This window comes from Bicyclus anynana, chromosome 8, assembly GCF_947172395.1.
Source record: "Bicyclus anynana chromosome 8, ilBicAnyn1.1, whole genome shotgun sequence".
NCBI lineage: Eukaryota > Metazoa > Arthropoda > Insecta > Lepidoptera > Nymphalidae > Bicyclus > Bicyclus anynana.
Window position 1 is genome coordinate 8,458,216 of NC_069090.1, and position 9,756 is coordinate 8,467,971.

Genomic DNA, 9,756 nt, shown 5'->3' on the forward strand with positions numbered 1-9,756 from the left:
TCTGCTCACTAAAATGTTCTTGTATTTTTCTGTGATGTACCATTCGCACGAATGCTCATTACAAGTGAATGCTCAAGTCTATCAGAACCTTAAGACTTTTTTTTAAAGAGAATATCAATCGAACTTAAAGAGCACATATACTTAGGGATGGATGGCGTCGAGTGTGCGTATTAAGAGGATCGCATTCTGTTCACATCACTCAGAAAAGCATGCAGCTTATGATTCTGGATGTTGCCAGGAGGTTTGTTGGATCGTTCTTTTTTATACCCCAACGTCTTATACGAAAAGTAAGGACAAAGTTGGCACTTATTTTCGTTTACGTAAGTTAATAATAATGATCCGGACGTAGACAAATGTTACTTGATGTTTAAATCGAGTATTATCTACCTAGTACTTGTACGGTTTCAGCTTTAACATCGACTAGAATAATTTACATGATACTATATGAACTATGTTGCCCTGGTTTCGGGTGAATTTGTGAATTATATGTGTTTACAATTAGTTCATTTCAAGTAGGCTCAATTGGTAGTTGTCTTCAAGTATTTTTTATATCTACGTGGACGTGATAGCCAAGTAGATACGACTTCTGCATTCGATTCGGAGGGCGGAGGGCGTAGGTTCAAATCCGGGCCGTGGCGTGCACTTCCAACTTTTCAGTTATGTGTGAAAGAAAGAAAGAAAAAAAACCCGTTTATTTAAATTGTGCCACACACCACAACAACACAACCTTGAAAAAGGTACCAGCCCAGCATTTTATGTGCATTTTAAGAAATTAAATATCACGCGTATGAAACGCAGAAGGAATAACCTCATAAGGAAACCTGCATACTTGAGAATTTTCTTAATTCTCTACGTATGTGAAGTCTGCCAATCCACATTGGACCAGCGTGGTGGACTAAGGCCTCAACCTCTCTCATTCTGAGAGGAGACTCTTGCTCAACAGTGAGCCGAACATGGGTTGTCAATGATTAGTTTTTCATACAAGTAAAATAAATTGGTACTCCACCAAAATATTGCCTTTCGAGTAAGCCATTCGTTAATTTAATTTAAATTCTCGTTAAAACTAAACTGTTAAGTAATAGGGATGTTGATAGTTTTTTTAATTGTATGTAAATTAAGAGTATACTAATAGCAAAGCAATTTTGTAAAAGTAACAGGGTATCTGCGATCATTACTTTCGGAGCTACAGGGATTTAAAGAGTCAGATTTGCGACGCTGCCGCGGATCCCTGAAAAACGCTCCATACAAAATGGCACGATTTAGTGACGTCGTTGGCTCGCTGATCGTTAGGTTTGTATTGGCGTTCAAACAAAATTACTAATATTTTTGTTATTTGTGCGTTTATGTTTATAGTTCATATATTGAAAAATGTCACATTTAATGTAAGGAAGCTAAAACTGTGTGAATTTTCATCTAATTACGATAAAAAAAATGAATAGATTTTGAAATTTTATAATCTCATTTATTTTGCAAATATCCAGGCAATCTTTGCTTTTTATGTATAAATTAGTTAACATTGACCCTATTTACCCGAATTTATCATAAAAATCAATATTTTCAAACCTAGTCATCATCCCCATTAGAGCTTTCACATAGTATATTAAATTCAACGATAAAAATATTTGATAGACATCCAATTTGCTGAAGCGTAAGCCTATTAAATCTGCTTGGGATTTTATCCTGTCGGTACGAGTGGATTTATTATTGTTACGTAATTATTACATTCATAGTTCGGAGAGCCGATGGACGTTGGGGTTGCAAGGTGCGAATGAAGGCAGTGTTGGTCGTCCCCCTACTAGGTATGACCGACGCTGGATGCTGGCGGCTCGAGACCGTTGTGTTTGGAAGTCCATGCAAGAGGCCTATGTCCAGCAGTGGACGTCAATCGGCTGTTATTGATGATGATGACATTCACAGCAAGATTTTATGTGTTGAAGATGTACCTAATAGATAGGTAATAGTAGGTACATTATGATATAAAAATAAAAATAAATAAGAGCATAGGTTTTTACTTGCTGGGCTACATAATTATACCTATTTTTAGCAGACTCAGTGTGTATTACAAAAATAAGAAAACCAATGTCCAAACCAATTAAAAAAAAGTTTATAATTCACAATATTTGTTAAGACAACTTAATTAACAAATCAAACTAAGACCCTAGAATGGCAGAGAGTGACCTTGATTGGAGTCACGCACTTGTGATCGTTGTATGTAGTGTTAAAAGCGCCTTTGACAGTTAACTAACACTCCCCTTTTCCACTCAAGTCACTATCCCCGCCCATCCAAAGCCCTAACCCATAAAGAATTACACAACAAGAAATGAGGGACGGCTCGAACGGCACGAGCTTAATAAAGCTGACCGTACAACGAGCGCCTTCTATAGCAAGTCGTTCCCGCTAACCGATCGCTACCCCTCTCTAACTCCCTAATCTTTACGAAACAAGTCGCTCTATCTAGCGTCGGCACGGGCCAACACGTGATCATACGACGTCACATCCGTCTCAGACTACTATTTCCTACACATATATTGTAATATGTATAGCCAGAATTTTGATGCTCTTCAACTTTCATCCTCCTTATACAATAACTTTTTTCATTTAGAAGAACTGCCTGGATTACTTACTCTCTTCAAAGTTGGTCGTATATTGGTTAAATATGTCGACATAGTTGAGAAACGTGAAAGTGCCACTTTGCGACTATCAATATTTTGTCTATTTTTTTTATTCTAGAGGCTATGATGACCGTCTCAACTTTTTTAACATGGATTCTTTAGAAACTCGAAGGAAAAAGCTTGACCTTGTATTTCTGTATAAAATATTAAATCATAAAATAGACTGTTCCTCACTCTTAAATTCTTTTAACTTAAAAATTCCTAAAAAACGAAGACGAAATGCTTTTATGGCTTTTCCACATCGATCTACAGTTATTGGGGCTAACTCACCAATCCCCAGGTTGTGCAAATTATATAATCAGCTGAGTGTCACTGATATTTATATTGGCTCTTTAGCCAAATTCCGTAAATCGGTAAATTTAGAATTAAGTAATAAGTAATTTATTAGATATAATATATTATTAAAAATAAGATTTCTGTTGTATAGTTCAAATAATTTATATATATATTGTTTTTTTTAACCATTCTGTATTTTAGATTAAGTATTCTTATAGTTTAGTATAGTTGTTTTAGGTATAGAAATTAAATTGTATTAAATTAGTAAATTGTATATTTCCGCACCAGTCATGATTTAAAATATTAATATTGTAAATAAATTTTAAATGTTAGTTTTAGACAGTTGCATGCGGTGTTTACCTATAAATAGATTTGCATTTTATCTTTCTGCTCCTTGCATTTATGCTTAATAATTGTATTATTTGTATGTCTGTTGGTAGACCAAATAAAGAGAAAAAAAAAAAAAAATATTCTTTACAAGTTAGCCCTTGATTACAATCACATCTGATGGTAAGTGATGATGCAATCTAAGATACATGCGGGCTAGCTTGTAAGGAGTAGTATGAAAATCCACACCATTAAATATATCTATATATATACCTAAATACTAACCTATACTTAAACCATACTCGTACGTGGCACGATGCAAATGTTTATTAGGCATCCTGTGCCTTAATTACCACCACAGTCAACACCCTTCACATCGAAATACAGCTATGCTTGGCAGCATACTTCCTTGGACGAAATATGTCTACAACTAAAACAGCTAAATAAAAGCCACAATATGTTTACTATGTGTTAAATTCATCATTAACAACCCATATTTGGCTCGAGTTAAGCACAGTTAAGCACGAGTCTCCGCTCAGAATGACGGCACGCTGGCCCAATGCAGATTGACAAACTTCACAGACGAATATAATTTAGAATAATCTCAGGTTTGCAGGTTTCCTCACGATGTTTTTTCCTTCACAGTTTGAGACACGTGATATTTAATTTCTTAAAATGCACATAACTGAAAAGTTAAAGGTGTATGCTCCGAACCGGATTCGAACCAATACGCCCTCCGAACGTAGGTAATTTCCACTGGGCTATCACGGTTTACTATGGCCAAATTCTGACTCATATAATGCCTAATGTACCTATATAATGTGTATGACAACGCGAATCATGTATGTGGTTAATTTACTATTTCGAGCTATTGTATTAGCGGTAAAAACCAATTGCTAATTAGCGATGTCACACAAACATAAACATGAAATGTTAATACTACATGACGAATGTGTGTTGCATTCCATGATACATATATAGTGGAACCAATAGAGCATATTTCCTCGACCTCCTCAGAGACAGCTACGATTTTGTTGATTTTTTTTTTACTTTGTTTTTTGATATTATTTGAAATCAGAAACCTTTTGGAGTGGGGACAATCTTTCAAAACAAATTAATGGGTAGACAATCAATCGTTCCCTCTTTTTTTACCTTTAGTATTGGAATTGTTTTGCCAAATACCCTTTACAAAAAATAAAGAATTATCATAAAAAATAACTTTTTATAGATCAATAGATAAAAAATATTATATTATTTTCTTTCGCTTATTAGTTATCTGCAACGTTTGTATTTTTGAAGTCGGTAGTATTTTTAAATTATTTATTATGTAAATAGCATAGATATTTTTTTAACAATATAAATCATTTCGTCCCCGCACCAAAACATTTCTGATTTTATATAACATAAAAAACATGACTTTTAAAAAAAAATCATCAAAATCGGAGCTGTTTCTGAGCACTTACAGCATATGCTTGTTTTATGTGTTATTTGACTCCATTAATAGCTATATGTACCTACTATACAATGCGGCTTTGTAAAACATTTGTAGCTGACCCGACAAATCTAACAACTTTTCGAACTGGAATCTAAATATTTAAGCGAAAGGTCACATCGATGGCCACCGTAGCGCAGTGGTATGCGCGGATTTACAAGACGATGGTCTTGGGTTCCATCCCCGGCTGGGCCGATTGAGGCTTTCTTAATTGGTCCAGGTCTGGCTGGCCGGCTTCGGCCGAGGCTAATTATCACCGTACCGGCAAAGACGTACCGCCAAGCGATTTAGCATTCCGATTTCTTTCTACTTCGTACAAGCTAGCCTCTTGCTTGTTCCTTTTTTACGCTGCGGCTACTGAAGCGATTTGGATGAAATTTTGAATGGAAATAGATTTTACTCTGGATTACATAGGCTACTTTTCATCCCGGAAAAATCCATGGTTCCCGCGGGATTTGTGAAAAACTGAATTCCATGCGGACGAAGTCGCGGGCGTCCGCTAGTTTACAATATATAATAGGGCTCCTATATGTTGGAGGTAGCTAACTCACCCAACAGTTCAAAACATGCAAGGTATCCTCCATTTCTCCCTTATGTCCATCTCCCACGCTCGAATAAATTCAAACAAAAAAGAACCTTCCTTCTTCTGTAAATTCGAAATCTTTCTGTAATTTCCTGTGCAATTTTCTTAGTTTTTCATCCCGTAAAATCCTTTTTAAATGTATTACAAAACATTAAAAAAGACGATGAAAACGTCGTTTTCATCTCAAGTTAGAAGTTATGGCGTGATCGTTATGGTTAAATTATAACTCGATATCATCATAACGCTATTATAAAATGTCTTTTTTAACAATAGGTTGTTAATTAAGCTTACTTTTGAGCACGAGTTTCCTCACAGAATGAGAGGGCTAATAGTCCACCACGTGGCCCAATGCGGATTGGCAGACTTCAAACATGCAGAGAATCAAGAAAATTCTCTGGTATGCAGGTTTCCTCACGACGTTTTCCTTTACCGTTTGAGACACGTGAGATTTAATTTCTTAAAATAACTCGATTTATAAATAGAATATTTTTAAGTAGTTTGTTGTTTGGAATATTTGAAGGTTTATGCACTTGTCAAAATTATTCCAGTGGAGTGGAGTCTCAACCCAGTTTGTCTTACCCAAAATATACATTTAATTCTTGGTGTAACTTTGTACTGCAAGTTACTTATGAATAACTTTACAATTTAAACTGGAGTTTTAGCATAATATTTCCATGTATATTGTTGAGGTTTTTATACACTGTGAACTTTATAAGTTTTAACACGAGAAGTAATAACTTCCCTCTTAAATCGCTCATTGTATAGAGTGTATAGAGGAAAACTGCATTAAAATCCGTTACGTAGTTAATGTTTGGTTTTTCACTTGTTATTGGGCGTAGTGGTAGCTCTACTACTTGTAAAGCTTACTGTGCCGTGGGAGGCTAACATTCCGAAGGACCACAGTATAAAAGTGAATAAATATTATGACCTAACAAATGAACTAACTAAAAATGTTAGTCTGTACGCCGTAGGATTATCAGAAAAATCTCTCTATAACTTGCTTAAAGACCTTGGCCTATCTAGAAGTGCAGCTAGTTCTATATAAGAACGTGTATCCAAAGCTGCTCTAATAGGATCTTGCCAAATTTGGCTAGGCAGGGAGAACAACACGAGCGGAGAAAGGGAGTGTTGATCGATTGTCAAGGAATTCCTTAACTCTACATCCAGTAGTAGGTAGTACAAGTCCTGGACTTTGCTTGGTGTTCGCACGGTGAATCCATGGAATACTAAGATATTCATCTCTGGTGAAACTGGTGAAACTTATTGTTAATTTTATTTGGGTACCATTTTCGGGTAATGGCCTCCTTCATCATTCCCCACTGCGCTTTGTCATTAGCCAGTGTAACCTTGGCTTATCTAAAAATATCACCTCATTGATAAGCTCGTGACATATATACCCAGAATACGTCCATCCCTCATTAGCGCTGATACAAAGCATCGATAAGATGTCAACCCTCCAGAGATGAGCGCGTCAGCACTATTCACTAGACACCATTATTGGCACTATGTTGGCACCAGTTTGACACAACTATTGGTACCGGCCTGATAACTTTGATCATTTGAAACGCTTGTTATGCTTGTTAAGTTAGTTCAAGTGGTCAACCTCGGAGTAAAATGGAAAACTTTTATAATAAATGCAAATAGGAGTTCAGGAAAAGGAGATTCCTAAAAAAATATGAAACCTCTCTTATGAAGCTTTCGAACCAAAATTTAGAATGCATGTATGAAGATTTACTTATGTCAGCACTTAATTGGGATAAGGTACAGGAGATGATGATGAAGGTTGCCTAGAAGAGATCACTTTATAGCGACATGGGCACCTTTTTACACGCTTTATATTAGCTTCACTTGTAACTATGTCCTCGTATGTACTTGGAATTTTAATTTGACCTACTTCCCGGTCTTCGATTAGGATGAAATTTTGCACACGCTCCAATCCAATATGGCGGCCTCCCCAATCACTTGTAACTATGTAAGAGAATTCTTATATTGTTTGTTTCCTTTTTTTTGTGGTGCACACGAAGTATGAGAAAGAATCAAATCAAATCAAATCAAAAATCATTTATTTCAAGTAGGCTCAGTTTAACCTCGACTAAGTAAATGTTTTTTCACACATTGCTTAAAGCTATGCATTGGCAGGTCCATCACAGTCTTGGGGATCTTGTTATAGAAGAGTGCACCCAAACCTACAAAAGATCTTTTTACTCTTTAGAGACGATATGCAGAAATAACTAACTTATACCCGTGTCTAGTAAGACGTGGGTTTAAATCTCCTTTTCGTTTGTAGAAATTAATATTTTGTCTTACATAGACTATACTGTTATATATATAAAGAAAGTACAGGGTACACCCGTGTTTGCGTGGTCGCATTTTAACATAGTTCGGACCTCCGATCAGATTAGCACGGCAATTAATGTGAGAGTAAACAGGAAAATAATATGGAGAACATAAATTGTGTAAGCTTTTATTTAATATTTATATTTAACCACAACTGTTTTGTTTTGAATTAAATCCCTTGTGACACATTAATATGCTTAATTTATTAACTTTTTGGTAACGGGCCTCAGACCAATTATTATAAAGGACCTGCCTCGCTAGACGTTACTTTTCTGTCAAAGTATATGATCAAAGATCTAATCCGATTATAAAAACCGTCTCTATAGAATCGATTTTAAATAGTTGTAATCGTGTTTGTCGGTTAAAGAACTCCGTAAAAATACCTTTTTGTGTAATTTAATTGTATAAAAAACGGGCAAAAACTTGTACTTGAGTATAAGATATATACAAAATCTAAGCTCGTTTTCCTCAGAAAATGACAGACAATTTTGTTCGTGACTCTATGTGCGATACAGGTCCTTCTATAATTGATCTGAGGTAACGGGCCGATACCCAGTTCTAATTCGTTAGTTTTTCAGTGAAAGTTCGTTTCACTCTTGAAAGTTTGCCTCGATTCACGATAATAGTACGTATTATGAACGTCATAAGGCAACTGTCACCGTATCCATGCTACCTGATAAACACTTTAGCCATCCAATCGACAAAGACGTACAAGCAAGAATGAACGAAGTGTTCTAGTACGATGCCGAGTAGAAGCTACCAGAGGAATATGGGTATTCACTTGTACCTCTTTTTAAGCCTATTTCTCACACTGCTTGGACATTTAACATCAAGCGAGATCGCAGTCAAGTACATTTACCTATACCATATGAATTCAATGAAAATTTTGCTACTAAAAGGGTGCAGATAATCTGTAAAATGTCTCTACCTACTCTAACTTTCAGCCGGTTTTTCGTGCAAGTGAAAATACAAATTTTCTTTTTTTATAACATAAAATTGAAAACTTTGAAAACCCCCGAATATTAATTACAACCTCGATCAAGTCTTCAATCTTTCTCTTTAGAGACTCATCACTCCACTCCCACTCGAGTATATTTGCAGACATTCGGTTATTCTTCCCCATTTTCACATCCCACAACTTTTAAACGGCTTAACCGATTCTCATCAAACATGTCTAAGAACATCTGGTTTAGGGGAGCACCAGAGACTATTGAGAAAAAAACGAACACGCGAAAGTTAACGCAATTTCAAAATCCGCACATTAAAAAAATAATATGTCCATGACATATTCTACTACGGTACAAATTAACATTCTTTATTAATTAATTCTTAAAACTTAAAGGCTCTGTAAAGGTTATGGATACTATGGAAGATTGCTCAGGCCATCAAGTGAGTTTAATCTGACACTGTTACCCCGTGACACCGGCCTGCTTTCCCAATCAATCAAATCAACAATGAGTCAATCAATCAATCGGCTCCACTTCGAACGCTCAGAGAGTCCCAGTTCTTACATGTCTCTTTCCTTTATATCTTTGCCTCATGATTGATATATAAGAATTGGCTTCAGTTTTACGCTCGGTAGCTACCTGAACGCAAGCCGTGATCCTTGTGGAGACCTGAGTATCGCCGTTAGCCAATCAGTCATGGGTAAGACTCCAAATATGTCAGTGGGTTAGTTCGTTAGATAGCAGGGGCACTACTTACAAGTGAGGTTAATTTTGAGCCTAGTGGTTGTTGGACTCTATAAACAAGCGGACTTCTATAAATCACAAAAAATGTTGTACAGTACTAAATCTACACATTGCAAAGTTGTGTCGGAAAAAAGTACAAAACGTTACTCTCTTAAAGTTTGTATACACCGTTTCAGTGTTGAAGAAAACCTTTTATCTGCACCTGACTGGTGCTGGCGCTTTTGTCTGGATGCAAGTCTTGAATTACTAAGAAACTTATTTTGTTCTTATTTTATTGTGAGCTTGGGGTTGACTTAAATCATGCCTGATGAAAATTGATGGTGAAGTCTAAGAAGTTTCGAAATGAAAATGCCTGTTTACCATTGTTGCATTGCGCAC